The 14,380-nt window shown below is 39.3% G+C and overlaps 1 protein-coding gene across 1 annotated transcript in view; it reads right to left on the bottom strand.

Moving 5' to 3' along the window:
- The window catches only part of RALB (RAS like proto-oncogene B), a 50,647-nt gene extending 36,267 nt beyond the window's left edge, over positions 1–14,380 (bottom strand). Inside the window, exon 1 of the mRNA XM_027636542.1 lies at positions 14,252–14,380. The gene's annotated coding sequence lies outside the window, so the exon portion shown is untranslated. The remainder of the gene's footprint in view (positions 1–14,251) is intronic.

Below are 14,380 nucleotides of genomic sequence, written 5' to 3'. Positions count from 1 at the left end.
TTATTGTCTTACTAAATATGGGCTCAGATTACCTCAGAAGAGAAGGTACTAATGTCTAGTTTACTACACACAAGATGTATTCTCTAAGACATTGCATAAAAAGGATCAATCTTCTTCCTCTGATTTGAAAGGAAAGGCTGCTACTCTCTCCTTTCTTCCCTCTTTCAATTTAAGGCAAAGAGCAGTATTTACAAGATACTCTCTTCTTAAGTCATTTCCTATAAGCTTCCCACTGAACTTGTTGGCTTGCTTAGATTACATTCAGAGGAGGGTTAGATCTGGCAGAATCTGACAGGGTTAGATTACTGTAACAACTTCAGATGCTACTTTCCCCAAAGTCTCCCCAGTCCTTTTGCCAAAGGTTTTAAGAGAGTGGTAGATGATGTTTGTGATCTTAGCTCTTCCACTTACTAGCCAGAATTGATTTAGGATGCAAGACAGCTAAAAGGTAGGTATATAGCTGGGAATTGGGCAAAGTAAATGGAAGATCCTAAACGTTTCACAATTTATCTTTTCTTGACAAATGTTTTAACCCAACGAGTTATTTCCTTGTAAATTTAGAAAAGATCTTTATATAGAGCAAGACTGAGACATTATTATAATCTTGTGGCAGCTGCCACATCTTTCCAAAAAAGAGCAGTCCTCCATGCTCTTTGGAAAGCAATAATGCTATGGATTTGCCCACTGTAGCTGGAGATATCCATTATGTCAAATGCAAAATGCAACAGTCATGTCACGTCCATGCTGGACTCAGCTTAATGCCTTTTCCGTTTCTTTTTACAGAGCCTTCCTTAGCAATGTGACCACCTGCTGAATCTCTCTTTTTAGCATGTAAAGAATCCTTTGTTTGGATCAGCTGGTCTTCTTTGATTTCTCAGCTCAGAAAGTTTCCTTGTGATTTTTCTTATACCTCTCCAAGGGTTTTCTGGGGATAATCTGGGAAATTTTCAATTCTGGAAAGGACAGTAAAACTCAGTTCCTTTGCCACTTAGCTGATTTGCACTTCCTTACTTTGTTGTATGATACTAATGGAGACAGGTCTAAGCTGCCATTTCTAAACACAGTCTGAATCATGGCAGAAAGAGTTGAAGCACTGCTCTGCTCATTAAACTCTGCCCTTAAACTTCAGGGCTCATCTTTTTATAGTTTACTAAAAATGAGCTCATCTTTACAACTCTTATAATTCCTTGCCCAGAGAGAGCTGTGATTTTACAAACATTTTCAGTTTCACTAGGCCATAGCCAGCTTTTCCATCATTAAGGTTCTATGTATCTTATGGAATTTTTGCTTCTTAGTTCTTGTCATGCAAACAAGGCAGTTAAAAAGTAGAATCAGGTAAAGATTGCAGTATGCAAAAAAAAAAAAAAAAAAAATCAAAACTTCTGATGAGGGACTATTTTGCAAACAGAAATAAAGGGTTCAGCTAGGAGTTTTACCTGTGTTAGACAAATTGATTATCTACATTAAAAGAGGGCCTTAAGAGATCTTGGACACGAGTCTATTCTAGTTAAAAAAAAATGAGACCTACTCAACAGCTGTGGGAAACACAGTTTCAGCCCAAGAGTTTTCCAGCTTGGTTTAAAGCAATTCTCATGGAGTGACTCCACACACACATTCCTTCTGACATGTATTTTAACTGAAGGTTGTTGACACAGCTGTTTCATGACACAGGTGAACCACCTGATAATTATCAGGTCTTGCTTCTCAGAAATAGGTATAAAGCAAAAGTAACCTTTCCTGTCAGTTCTTAAAAGCTGCAAGTGTAAAAACAAGGTGTGATTGCCATGCTTTGTCTTTGGTTGCTGCACCTGCAGCATCAATTTCACCAGCAACTTTTATCTCCTCCCTTCTAAAAGCTTTTAGTAAAGGGGCTGCCCCCTTACTACATTAGTTGTTATGAATGCAGCTGTCATAAAGGAGGATACTGCATAATTTTAGAGATCTCAAGGTCACAAATCAACAATGAAAAAAGCTGTAGAATTTATTTTTTTAAAAAAGATGGTTTCCATTTCCCTCAAACTAAATACATATTTCTTTTGGCTATGGAAAAGATGAGGCTTTTTGTGCTTTTCCAGAAGGCTAATAGAAGACCATGCTCGCCTGTCTCTGTCAGAGACTTCATTCTGTGACAAGCCATAATTGACGGGAAGACCAACCTGTAAAGCTGACCAATAAAACATCTGTCAGCTTTTTTTGATGCACATTCCTTCTTCATCTAGCAAATTTTAAACAACCAGGCTTGTTCTGTCACAGGTTTCAGTCATGGAGAGACTCTTGACCTGCTGCTGGAAGAGGTGTGAAAACATGCTAGCCCAGATTAGGAAGTGCTGAGCAGCAGACATAGCTATAATACATTAGAAGGCACCACACTTGTGGCTACTCCTGATTCTATTTTAGATCCATACCACAGAGCTATTTCCTTGTACTTTGGTCCGTGTGCACTGTTAGCTCCCTCAGAAGCATGCTTTGTGTTCCAGCAGGAGAATTTGAGTCAGTTTTTATTCTTACTGACCAATATTAATTCTAACTTCATTTTTATTAATTCCAAACTTTTGACTACTCATTTGTCAGTAGTGTCCATGGCTTGTTGCTCCAGGACGCAACTCATTTGTACTCTCAACTCACCCAAGGAGCTTTTTTCAGCATGCTGGAGACATGGCTCCAGTTAGTTGGGCAGCTACAGCTCTCATTCCAGCCCTAGGTTTTGAACTGAACCTTTGTCTCATATACTCCTGATGTTTTCCAAATATACCAAACCACTTTGCTTTAGTTATAAAAAAAAATGTTTTGGTTCCAGTTCTTACTCTGTTCAATGCACAAATATTTCACTCTAATTCTGCCAAAACGTTGCCACTTTTGTTCCTGTTAATAAAATGCACAACTTCCTGGTCTGCATCCTGTTAGTGCTGACATGGGCTCCTCATATCCAGTATGGGTTCATCCCCACCCCAAGGACAGGAAGTGTTCTGCTTTGCTGATTCAAATATGACCAGAAATTAATGTGAACAAAGAAACTTTTAAGAGGGAAAGTTTAGGTAAGAACATGACAGTTGAGAATGTAACAGCCAGAGTTACAAACACAAAGGGGAGAAATATCAGAGCTAGGGAAAAATATCAGAACTGCTTTGAAAGTCCTTGATAAATGGTAACAGTAATAGTAGTAAAATGTAGCCTGAGAATTTAGCATAACATCATCTTTCTTCTTTTTACGTTTTTTCTATCCAAGGCTTTTGTTGTGGGTTTATTTGGTTTGTTTTTGTCTTTTTTTCCTAATGCATTCTTGTCTGTATAACTTGTTATTTACATTAGTTTGAGCATATACCAGTCTCAATTAAAATTATTTAACAAAGGGTTTACAAGCTTTTTTGCAATTTAATGTTTCTCATAACTTCCGTATGGAGTCACTCCATGAGGCTGACAGCTTTAAATTTGTCATCTAAGCTGCCATTTTGTCAAATTGTCTAAACCAAATACACTAATAAACAGTTAAAACAATAAACTATGGGGTTAATGTTGGTTGGCTCCTGAAAATATTAATATTACAAAAACTGCCTGTGGAACTGGCAGTTGTTAGACAAGAAGCAAAAGACTTAGGGCACAAGAGATTAAACTCTGATACCCCTTTCTGGATCAGAATGGAATCACCTTGGCTTAGGGGATTTGGCAGTTCTGTGTATAAAGACAGACCGTTGTTCTTTGAACTCTGCTATTATTCACACTAAATGTATTTGAAATTCTCAAATTAACAAATGGTATGCAATAGTTGTGCAGCTGAAAGGAGGAAAATTTTCAGCTGAGAATTTTAATGGTACATGGCACAAATATTTAAGTCAAGGCATAGCACAAAAGGTGAAAACTGACAAGTGTGCTTGATAAAGGGAGACAAAATAAAGACAGGTAAATCCTCAGGTTCTTCATTTCACAGCTCCCTTAAACAAATTGGGAAGTTACAGTACAGGAGAGTGAAGTTCAATGGGTGCTTTGCATAGCCACATACAAAATCACAGCTTCTCTTTCCTAACCAAATCAGAGTATCCTTCTGCTTAAACAAGGATGGGTAAGGGACTTGTTGTGTTAATAGGGACTCTTTAGCTGATTTAGCATGACTAGGCAGGATGCTCTCCTTCCTCTGAGATTGCTAAGAGTGTCAGGAAGTATTGCCTTCCTTCCTGGCTCCCAGCTTGCTACCTCTGCAACATCCTATGCCTCTACTGGCAGGGCTTCCTTGCCAGATTTCAGCACAGGCAGATATCCACAAACTGCTAAAAAAAGGGGGGTCCAGACATTGCTGGTGGATGTAATAATCTTATTTCTTTCTTCTCATTTGTTGTACACCATGCAGGAATAACCACCATGTTGATCTAGTGATGAGGGTACTTTGGTTGTGAAGGACTGATCTGTAACTAACTTTGTCATGATCATTACACAGTAATGTAATATTTTGGATATATAGATTAACTACAATTGTGGAAAGCAATGATGTTCACACTTTTGGGTTTGAAATATGCTCTATCAACAGATTTGAATATGTTCAATACACCTACAAAAATCTGAGGTATTCTAAATACCTTCAGTAATAGCTATTTTTTTCAATTCTAGCTGCCATGATCATGTGTTTCACCCCTGTAATAATGGATTTTTCCCACTGATGACTCAGAGGAAATAGTCTCTCCAGACAGTTTTTCACAGAATAAACCACAGCAGTTCCTCAAAGTTTTCACTGAAAAAAGTTGCTACTGTAGAGCAAGAATTTAATGCAACCTCAAACACTAGCATAAATATGTGATCAGATTTAATTTTATGTACCTTAATTTTAATGGTACATGGCACAGATATTTAAGTCAAGGGATAGCACAAAAGGTGAAAACTGACAAGTGACCTCATTTGAAACTGTTGTGACCTCGCTGCTATAGAGCCTGGTTTGGGAACCACTGCTTTATATGCTGTCACATGGCAGATATGCATTTCTGAGCTATATTAGCAGTCTACAGCACAAGGCAGCACAGTCAGCCTGTCCTGTAGAGGAGACTAGGCTTATTTAATGTTTGCATAGTCTAGGATAATGGGAATGTACCTAATAGGTGCAACATTACTGGCCTCCTCTCCCCTTCAGTCTTTGTTTCAAGAGCTATGACCATATTCCATTCCAGTGACTGTAGCACCAAAGCTGGATTTACATTGAGATGATAGAGTAGAATCTGATGGCTACTCAAGACAGAGATAAGTTGTATTGTAAAATTACTTTTGTTTCCTTCTTGATCTTCACTAATTTGCATACAGTTACAGACATACATGGTGCCTCAAAGGTGCATAAACACCCCTTCCCTGTAGAGATTATAATCCACAATAAGAATTAAAACCACAATATAAAGAACTACTTCCAGAAGGCAATAGATTCTTCCCAGGGACTACACTTTCTTATGGGACATGCATGAACTCAGTAATTCTTAATCTACAGTCAGTCCAGGTAGAGTACTCTGTTTCTTTTTAAGATGTAAAGAGCAACGCCTAGTGGATTAGCATAGAAACACCTTATGGAAGAAATGTATCTTAGGAAGGATTTGAATGAAGATAGCATTGTGAGTTCTTCCAGAAGTCTTATCAGAAAAGATTTTACAGCAGAGAAGAATAGTTCCTGCCTTTGCATCACAGTTGCTTTCTGAAAAACAAGAACTGAAGAGAGATAAGGAAACTTTCTTGTAGACTACTCCTATTATCAAACAGCAACTTCACTCCACCCTTCCCCTGTATTTGGCTTCTTACATAGTGCCTGGAGCTGCTGTTTTGTTCCAAGACTATGCTCGGAAAAATTCCCTGCCATTATCAGAGATGCTAACAAAAGAAATAAATGTATACTTCTCCCAAAGAGGAAAAATGTAATTAACTGCTATCAATCAAAATCAGGAGAGGTACCCCTTTAGCTTGACTGAAAGTCAGCATAGCTTTCCCCTGTACTGTGACTGGCTGCATGTGCTGAAACCATGCCCCGGACACATCCAGTAGTGCTGTTCTTGAAGCAGAAGTTTCAGCTGATATTTACACTGATGTCAATTACTTAGAGAGTCCCCCTGAAGATAAAGAAATTGTTTCAACTTGTATTTAAGTGAGAGCTCTCAGTTTTGATAATTCATACTTATATTATGTTAAAACTATGCTGCTGTTCTTACCTGCCCAGCAAGGAGATAAGGCAACAGGCTATGTAGGAGTGTCCAAGCACTCACAAACTCATTCACACAGGAGTACAGCAAGAACTTCTCTGTATGAGGGTGCTCTTCTTGCCTACCTTTCAGAAGCAGGGGAAAGAATAATCCTCCCTCCCTTCCTTCTCTTTGGGATGAGGCAGCAGCTTGGTCTTTGAAATTTCCATAGTAAAGGTGCTGCAGAGCAGGCAGAACATCCTGCAGACTAGATTTGGCCAATGGACTGCATTTTGCAATAGCACACTCTCCACTCATAGCAGGTCTATGCACTCCTATCTCTACAGTCTCAGGCACTGGGCAACATTATAAAGGAAGTTGTCACCACCCGAGAGCTTAACACACAGTTTATGGCCTTTGGAGACATCAGTCCTTACTAGAAACAAACAAGCTGAAGAATTACATTGAACTGGTAATCCTGACAATTGTAGCCAGTTTTGTTTTTCCTTGGTTACCTCATTTGTTGTCACAACACTTCATTCTGGAACAGAAACCCAGTGGAAAAAGCATGTGATTAGGAATTTAGTGATTTAACTGCACCCTTAGCGCTAGTTCCTATGTACTGTGGCAATGTGGAGATGCACAGTATTATGAAGGAAAGAGTTCTGTGCCACCACAGTGCTGAGGTGGAAAAAGTACTGTTTATGACTGTAACTGATACCGTGTGGCTGCAGTGTAGTTTTAGTAAGAAAAATGCTGTAACATAAATGCTTCTTTCAGCTGGGAATATACCTTGCGTGTAAGACAACAAGAGTAGAGGGAATGTCCAACATTCAAGCTCATAAGATGCCTTTTAAGGGAAAACAGGGTCTTGGCTGAGACTGAGACAACCAGGACTGAAGGAGTTTGGCATTTAGACCACAGTTGTAGCAAAACCAGATGACAAAGCAGAGCTTTAAAAAGCCTCTCAGATGGAAAGGTTTGGGATTAAAAGGAAGTGAGAGGAATGGAAGGTGCCACTTACTAAGGGGAGGAGATAGAAAACAATGGTGCTATTGTAGCAGCAGAGCTGGTGAAGGTCAGAGACGATAAACTCTGATTTGCATTCTTTCAAAACACTCGTGCAAAGTTGGTGATTTTTTTAGTGAAAGATTAGAGCCAAGGGATGTTGTGGCCAGGGAGTTTGCTGTACTTGTGTGAATCGTAATCTACAGTGCTTTAGTTTCTCAAGCAAAAAACAGTGCCTTCAGCAACTTCATGCAAAGGATATCTGCTTTGCATTAGACTTGCCATATGCCTTTTGAAGAATTAGCTATAAACCTCGAGATCTGCACTTTACAGGAAGCTCTGGGAAGGGTCAGTCCAAGCTATGGTATCTGGAGAAGTCACTGCAGGATGTGGAACAGGCAGTGAGGCTGTCAAGTCTAACTCTATCCAAGAGATACTAAGCAGAATATTTCTACCTTGAATACATGCTTGTGTGACCCTCAGTTGAAGAACTGTGCAGTCTTTAGCCAGACAAGAGAGACAAGTGTCCCAAGGGCATGAGACCATAGCTGGATCTTGTGAAATTAATGAGAGATAGTCCTGCAGGGGGGGAACCACGTTAAATTTCTTTTACAGAAATTCCTTATACAAACCTATCTCCTAGGAAACAGTATTTAGCTACATTAACATTTTTTATCTATACTAGATATATAGAATGTGCCTAGGTTCCTGCTGTTTAGGTTTCCCTCCTTTAGCATTCCTACAGCTTGCCAGAATGTCTGCTTCTGCAGAAACAAAGGTTAATTAAACACATCCGCCCATTAGAGCAAGGAGTGAACATTACAATCTGGCCCCAAGCTACCTTCTTCAGCTGTCAGCACTGAAAGACACTTGGAACTACAAATTAGTCCTCAAGCAAAACTAGTTTCAGTAGAAACCACTTGTTTTATTGAACAGAGAAGTCCTTCCCCATATTTACAGTTTCAGCTTCTACTTGTCTCGTACTTAGTTCCAGTGAGAAACACTCTGGTGGTATTTTGCAAGTTGTGTGATCCAAGGTTCTTGGATCATTACAGTGCCATGAGTTACACATAATAAGGAATGCTGGAAAAAAGTACCTTACCTGCATTGCTAACTCCACATTTTATAACTAATATAGTTTAAGTTAACTCCTATTGGATTTTTTTTCCACTTGCAGTATTGCTTAGCTTTGTCCCTTTCACTGTGCTTGTACAATGGAAATAAACTGGCCAACTCTCTCATTATGTATTTCTTTTCACTTTCTTTTCCCTTTCATTATCTGGCTCTAATGTGTTACCTACCACAAATGGTTTCTCAGTTCTGTGAATCAAATCTGCAGAACTACAGAATCTACTAATTACATGAACTCTTCAGAGTAGCACTGTGGCTGTACCTCAGTTTCCGTCTTAAGGTCACTGAGAATGAAGTCAGACAAGCATATACCTTTCACAAACATGTACTGTTACCATGCCTATAATCCCCACTGCTTGAAGAACTGGCATTCCTAAAATGCTTTATTTCTGTGCTGAATCAACGGAACAAGGCTGTGATAGACCTGTTAGAGCGGTGACCAGAAATGTGATCACTAAGGTAGGCAGGACACATTGAGGTCTTTGGTGAAAGTAGGATCTTAAATAATGTTAACTATGTAAAAGAGCACAATATGTACTTAATCACAGAGGCGGATTGTTTTTGATTCTCTTCAGCAATAGACGAAGCAAGTATAACCCCCTGCATTCAAAATTCAAGGCCCCTATTTTGTCAGAGCTCTTCTCAAATGCAATATTCTATTATGCATCCTCCATTCTCATTCAGATTATCCACAAGCAATTTCTGCTTTTCTCAAGTTGACTCATTCTTCACACCTATTAGCTGAATTGTTGCTGAAAATGTTCATGTGTTTCGTTTCTACCGGTTTGGCTATTTTTGATCAGACACAAAGACCACAAAGTCTTCTTCCTATTCCCAATATGGAAGAGAACACCTAGGCATATTACCATTTTAAACCCTGTTTTTCACAAATACTATCTAACGTAACTACCGTTACATCTGATAGGTTGATAGTAGGAACTATGGATAAAAGGAGACATGAGTGAAGAGTGTTGAAAGAATTTCAATTCTTTGCATTGCTTTCTTGGGTTCGGTTTCAAAGTGTATGAAAGACTCAGAAGTGTCTTCTTTGTCCAGTTTGTACTGGACTACTCCTCCTTGGTTTTCAAAAACCCCTTTGAAAGACAGCGTTTCTGTCCCTGATAGATGGGCACAGACACAGTGCTGTCTTGCAAACTGCTCATCACTTGGCATTGAGCCGTTTTCTGAAGTCTGTGAGAGAAACACCTTATTCTCTAGCAGAAACTGAAAGCAAAGTTGGAGTGGTACTCTGACCAGTATTTCAGTATTGGACAGTTGATCACTGACGACAGAGCTCTAGTGGCAAAGTGTAAAATATGCTTGTAATTAACATTTTAAGGAGAAGATAAACCCAAAAGAAAAACAAGATGGTAAGCTAGAAGTACTGACCCCAAAGAGGAAAAAGAATGGCCTCCTTGGAACATTCCCCCTTGGCATCCTACCTGAAACATTCTGACTAGCCTGCAATTGGTAGGCAAGATGTGACTCCCTTTTTTACAAGTACAACCTGTTGAATTACTTTAGAGTTGTTTCCATTAATACAGCATGCCAGTGCTTACTGTCTGATTTTGCCACCTAGGAGCTTTATTGGCAATGAAGCAGATGAATTTTGAAGGAATTTTGTTATTAAATTGTAATTAAGTTGGAAGGCTGCTTGCACAGCAACGTCCTATTCATTACACGTGGCAAAACTCTTTATAAAAATTTTGGAGCTGACCACAGCCTTCTGCTGCTTATCTCACCCACACTAAAAGTACTGTATGATACAAAGTATTGTATAAGACTGTGTAACAGACAGCTGTGTCGATACCCAGGTTGAACAGGGAGCAAGCCATGGTAATATTATTTCTTCATTCCCTCTCCTGGGCCTCTTCAGTCTTGCACCTATGTACATATTTTGTGGACCATTTATTCTATCCTATACTGAAGAACACTGTCAAACAAGTAAGACAGCAAGGATTGGAAAAATTTATATATGTCCTATCAGCATAAACAAATACATGGACTATACTCAGGAAAGCTCTAAAGTTGCTGGAGCATATAATTAGCCTGAACGTGGGCACTATTCATTTAAACAGGTTTGCCAGGATCACATCTCTTTCTGTACCAGTTTATTCAGAGAGGACACAGCATGCAATTCAGGACTGCACTCTAAGCAGATATTTCTTAAGACGCTGTTGCTTTTTTGTGCTTTAGGATACATTTTCATTTAGCCATGACAGTGTAACCAGCTTTCTGTGGGGCAAAAACTTTACCGTGCTCCATTAATTAAAGCTATGAGTATTATTAAGTGGAATGGCTGCTGAGAGTATGAAAAGAAGCATTGCTATATTGACAGCAAAGAGATTGCTGTGAGTTTTAATGTGTTCTTTTTTTTCGTGGAGATCTGCTAGAGTGGATTTTTGAAGTTCAGGATCACTGTAAACAAAATATATTCAGCTGATACCTGAAGAAATGTCTGAACAAGAAAGACAAAACAGGTCCTGAGTAAGGAAAACTTTTGCAAGTATTTCAGCTGCTTAGGTGATTAAAATATAATACTCCAACATGAAATTGAGAACAATTACTGTAATAGTTTAAGGAGTTCATTCAACTTTAGAGTTAAGTCTAGTTTGATGATTAAAATACAGGGCAAGGAACCAGAAGACATAAAGTCTATTTTCAGCATTAGCACTGACTCACTGTGTGATATTAAGCAAGTCGCTTAATTTAACTGTCTCACTCTCTGTCTCACCTGTAAAATGAGGGAGCCTACCTCACAAGCTCTTGGTGGGATTAATTAATTAAACATCTGCTGTGCACCTAACATTTCTTGGATATAAGGTGCTGGAAAATTTATTTTTTAAGATATATATAAACAGGATAGAAGAGCAGAGTTAGGTGGCTTCTATAAAGGAAACTCACATCTCTTTCATCTTTGGATCTTTTAAGCATGACAACGAAATAATTAACTACAGGACCAGTTGGTCACCAACCCAAGTGAGCTAATTGGTGACAACAATATTGGAGGCAGCCTGGGCTGCAGTGATCATGCACTGTTAGAGTTCGAAGTCCTCAGGGATATGTGTTAGTTTAAGAGCAAAGTCAGGACTCTGAATTTATGGAAAGCAAACTTCCAGCTCTTCAAGGAGTTAGCAGTAGGAAACTCTTGTCCCCTGGGAAGCTGCTGTTGGTGACAAGGGAGGAGAACAGAGCTGGCAGATCTGGATGCTTTCCATAGAGAGCAAGAGCTCTTAATACCCAGGTGTAAGAAATCAGGAAAAGGAAGGAAAGAGACCAGCATGGCAGAGTTGAGACCTGCTGGTCAAACTAAAGGGCAAGAGGGAAATGTACAGGCAGTGGAAGGAAGGACAGGTATCCTGGGAAGAGTATAGGCACTCTGCCCAGTTGTGTAGGGATGGGGTCAGGAAGGTCATGGCACAGCTGGAGCTGAACTTGGCAATGGATTCAAAGAATAATAAGAAAGGCTTCTACGGGTATGTCAGCCAGAAAAGTAAGGTCAAAGAAATCATATTCCCCTGGTGATCAAGACTGAAAAACTGGTAACAACAAACGAGGAGAAGACTGAGGTACTCAAGAAATTTTATTCCTCGGTCTTCACTGGCAAACTCTCCTCCCACACCTCTTGAGTAGATGGCCAGCAGGATGGAGACTGGAGAAGAAGTCCAGGTTTGTGAACTTCTGAGAAACCTGAACATTTAAGGGACTATGAGACCTGATGAGAAGTTGTCAAGTCACTCTCTGTGATATTTGAAAAGTCACAGCAGTCAGGTGAAGTCCCTGGTGACTGGAAAAAGGGAAACAATGCACCCATTTCTAAGAAGGGTAGAAAGAAGGACCCTGGGAACTAGTGACCTGTCAGTGCTTGGGAAAATCATGGAACATATACTCCTAGAAGCCATCCTAAGGCACATGGAGGACAGGGAGGTGATTTGGAACATTTAGCATGGCTTCACAAAGGGCAAGTCCTGCCTCAGCAACCCAGTGACCTGACTACGTCACATATTCTAGGATTCTAAAACTGTGAGTGAAGCCCTGGAAATGAGTTTATAGATTGAAAAAACCCATAGCTACAAACTAGACAGACCAAACTATAAGTAAGAATAAAAATACATCATCACTCTTCAGTAGAGCACACAATTGAAAAACTAAGTTGAGGTTTTTTCTATGATGTATAAGCAAATTTACATCTAATGGAAGTGAAAAGAAACAATTTAAACATAGAGAAAGGGAAATGGAATTTATTTTTTTTTAATCCCATAGTTTTTACTCATGGCCACACAACACTGTTGGAATCAAGATTTAAACTAATTCAAGAAACAAACATTTCCATGGAAATGTGAATATCCACTGTGATATTCTGTTAAGTGAAAAGAGTTACAAATCCCTTGTGTTGTACAGTAAAAGCCTACTACTAACTGATAGGCATGTAAAAACATCTCCCGTGAAGCCTATTTGACAGCTGGTGTCTCTGGACTTACTTGCAGCTGTATCAGAAGTACCTGGTACAGGTCACTGGTGGAGGCAGAACCCCAGAGGAGGTGAACAAATGATCACCTCTAGTACAGCAATCCTGATGCTACTGAGGCCAGGCCAAACAGCATGTCTTGAGCATACTTCTGCTCTTATCATAACTGTGTTGCAGAAAACGTCAGGTTTGTTGTCATAAAATTAACTACATCAGCAACAGAAGAGGGTCCAGCAACTTTTAACTGAAGAGTTTTTACCTCACAATGAAGTTTAGCAGACGACAAAAAGCAATGTGTTCTACTAACACTGTGCTATGACCCTATGAAGGAGCTGAGCAAAACCATAGTGAACAAAATAAAAATAGATAAAGTCGTGTGATCAATGAGATAACCAAAGGTTATGTATTTCCTGTACAGTTGCTCTCCTCAGCAAAGACTTTTTTGGGGAGCAAGGACAAAATTTATTTGCACTTTTTTGAAGCGAGTTATTTTTATCTTAGATATTCATAAAAATATCACTGCTGCTTTCTGTTGGTTCCATTCAAACTAGTTTGAGGCCTTTATGTAAAGCATGGTCATAAGATTTTACAACTTTGGAATGAAGTTGGTGTTTGGTATTCTGCCAGGACAATATGCACAATAAAATTCAGGTGTTCTATATATAACTTCTGCAATATCAATAAATGGATATAAATGCAAGTCATTTATTTACTTTCATTTTAACATTTGTTATGCTGCGAATTCTGGATCATACAACTTTATAAATATAACTGTATTACTGATATAGTTAACAAGTTACTACTAGACTAGCATTTCAGTGACATCTAGACAAAACCTTAGGACCTCCACCAAGAATGGCAGAGCCTTTAGCTCTGCATTTCAGAGCTAAAGAACAAGATGGAAAAGTGCAGAAATAACACCACCGCCACCACAGGTTATGTAGTTATACTAAAAAGAGTCAATGACTCACTGTCAATGTTTACTTAGCCTCTATGCTTTAGGGATGAGTGGAGATTAGTGAAGAAAACTACCTCTTTTATTCTCCTTTTATTTTGCTTATTACTAGCTCGTACTACTGCATTCCTTAAATCAAACCAGATAAAGAATAAACCTGTCATCCAGCATTAATACAATGCCATGTGGTCACTCACAGCTGTTTATATCTACTTTTTAGCAGCTGTTTTTTTCCTATCTGCCTGTCCACAACAAATGGCTATGTCGCCTGGCACAGCACATGTACTTTGGCCCATTTCTACACCAAACCCACACCTTTAATCCAATCTCTGCACCCCGAGAGCCTCCCATGTTGCTGCTGTTCCTTTTCTCACCCCAACTGGGCCAGGAAACTCCCTTCTCACTTCAGTGATTAATAATGACAGTGAGTTCTCCTTTCACTTTTATTTGTGCCCCAAACTGCACATACATGCCAATACATAGAGAAGTGATCGTTCTCTGATACAACTTTACAAGCCAAAAAAATTGTTTGCTCTCTCAGCTGATACTCACTGTGCTTAAAGGGCCTTTCGTCCTACAGCAGCAATTCCTTAAGGAGTATGAATTAGGCAGGCAGGCAGACAGTGGCAGAGGTAGCTCCACTACAGTATTACAGACCAATTCACATGATGACTGTAGCTG

Source organism: Corapipo altera, unplaced genomic scaffold (genome assembly GCF_003945725.1).
Source record: "Corapipo altera isolate COAL_440 unplaced genomic scaffold, ASM394572v1 45, whole genome shotgun sequence".
NCBI lineage: Eukaryota > Metazoa > Chordata > Aves > Passeriformes > Pipridae > Corapipo > Corapipo altera.
Note: the sequence above shows the minus strand (reverse complement) of the source record. Positions and strands in the feature narration are given on the sequence as shown.